Source organism: Chrysochloris asiatica, unplaced genomic scaffold (genome assembly GCF_000296735.1).
Source record: "Chrysochloris asiatica unplaced genomic scaffold, ChrAsi1.0 scaffold00253, whole genome shotgun sequence".
Classification (NCBI taxonomy): domain Eukaryota; kingdom Metazoa; phylum Chordata; class Mammalia; order Afrosoricida; family Chrysochloridae; genus Chrysochloris; species Chrysochloris asiatica.
Window position 1 is genome coordinate 2,180,710 of NW_006408771.1, and position 2,501 is coordinate 2,183,210.

Consider the following 2,501-nt stretch of genomic DNA (forward strand, 5'->3'; position numbering starts at 1 on the left):
CCTTTCCAGTGGAAATTTCCTAAGTCAGTTGGTTCTAGATGGGGTTCTGGATTCCAACTGTGGTCTTGTACAATGTAAAGGCTCCACAGGAAGCCTTTTTCACTGTGATTTACATCTCAATAATAGCTAGTGATCATGAACATTTGCATCTCACTAATGTTTGTTGGTTGCCCTGATTTCTTCCATGATGAAGTGTCTGTTCATGTCCAGTGACCATTTTTTAATTGGGTTGTTTATCTTTTCTTGTAGAGGTGTAGTAGTTTCCTACATGTTTTAGAAATGAGTCCCTTGTCTGATGTGTCGTTGCAAAAGATTTTTTTCCCATTCTGTGGGTTTCCTTTTTACTCTTTTTGCTAAGTCTTTTGATGCACATAAGTTTTTAATTTTTAGTATGTCCTAAACATCTATTTTGTCTACTTTTGTTTGTGCACTTTTCAAAATGTCTGGTAATCTGTGTGTGCCCTGTGTTAGAGTCCTCACATTTGTCCCTATTTTTTTCATTGATGACTTTCATAATTTTGGGATTCACATTTAGGTCTTTGATCCATGCTGAGTTAGTTTTTGTATAGGGCATCAGGTAAAGATCTTGTTTCAATCATTTGCAAATCGCTTTCCAGTTCAGCCAGTACCATATGATAAAGAGACTGTCTCCTCCCCATGTAACATACCTAGGCACTTTGTGGAAAATCAGTAGGCTGTATGTGGATGGGTTAATTTTTGGATTCTCAATTCTGTTCCATTGATCAATGCATCTTTCATTGTACCAGTACCAGGCTGTTTTGACCACTGTAGCTGTGTAGTAGATTTTGAAATCAGGGAATGAGAGGCTTCCAAACTTGTTCTTCTTTTTGAACAGTCTTTGCTTATCCTGTGTCTCCTTCCTTTCCGTTTAAAGTTTGTCATTGTCTTTTCCATCTCTTTGAAGAATGTCACTGGAATCTGGATTCACTGTACCAGTACCAGGTTGTTTTGACTACCGGCTTCCATCTCTTCTATTCTGCCCCTTTCCCCTTTCAGTGTATTATCCATTTCTGATATTTTATTATTAATCATCTGGAGCTCTTTTTTGCAGGTTTTAAATTGTTTGCTATGCTGTATCAAACATGTTTGATTCCTCTTGTAGTACTTTCCTGACTTCTTCCTTGTTTTCCTCCACCCCTTATTGGAACATTTGAATTTGTTTCCATATCATTCTTCTGAATTCCTTCTCAGTCAAATCCAAAACCTTCTCTTCCTCTTCTGGGACGCCTTTGTGTCCAGTGCATTTGTCTCAGTTACTCTTTTCTGTTTTGGGACATGTTTTGAGACTGTTTGTTGTGTTTGAGATCTTTTATTTGTCACTTCCAGTAGTTATGTGGGTTTTTTAATGCTTAAATGGATGTTTGTTGCTGTGTTATTAAGCTTACTGGGAGTCTCCTGGTGGATATGATCAGAAGATAGGCTTCCCTTTTCACATGTAATGCTTAGCAGCTGTTATTGGCTCTTGTCTCAATGGTGGAACATTATGGGATATGCTTGTAACTTGGCTATATGGCCACAATTGCTGTCTCCTCTTAAATAATGTAGGGAGAAAAGCTCCCACCTCCAGGAAAAATATGTGATCAAAAGGACAAAAAGCAGAAGCAATATAAGAGCAGAGACAAAAATCACCACTCTGAAACAAAAATAAAATTGTGGCCGACTGTTCAGTCACCTTACTATATAGGCAGTGTGTGTGTACCGTAGAAACCTCCAGCAGTGGTTGCGGGTATCCGCTCACTCAGCCTCCTCCTCTTGTCACCTCCATGGAAATGTGCAGATAGCTATTGAGAAGTAGTGGGAGAAAGTTTGTCCTTTTTTTTTTTTTTTTGTCCCTGAATGTCAGTTAGGTGTCTGCGTGTGCACAGCATAAATCTCGAGATAGTTGTGTCCTTTTATGTTGGGATTTTGCAGATTGTTCTATGGTTTGTCTGTCAACTCAGCCCCCTCCTCTTGTCACCTCCATGGAGATGTGCAGATAGATATTGAGAAGTAGTGGGAGAAAGTTTGTCCTTTTTTTTTTTTTTGTCCCTGAATGTCAGTTAGACGTCTGCATGTGCACAGCGTAACTCTAGAGATAGTTGTGTCCTTTTATGTTGGGGTTTTACAGATTGTTCTATGGTTTGTCTGTCAGGCCTGACGGTCCTGCATTTTTCTTGTTAGATAGGCTGGAATAAAGGGTCCTGCACTAGTTAATTTTAGGGCTATGATTCTGAGGCTGACGTCTTAAGTAGCCTCCAAGCTCTTTTTCTTTGTACCATGGGAAAACTGTGGGGTCAGCGCTGGACTTTTTTGGGGGGAGTGTGCATCCACCCGCCTGAAGGCACCTGGACTGGGCAAAGAATGTGCGACAGGGAAGAGGAGGAAAAAATGTGTAGAATCCCCCGTGCCTACGTTTGCAAATGTCACTGCACCACCTTTAGCGCTAGTTCCCTGTGCCTGTCTGACTGTAGCCACGCCTTCTGAACTCTGCCCAGGTGGAG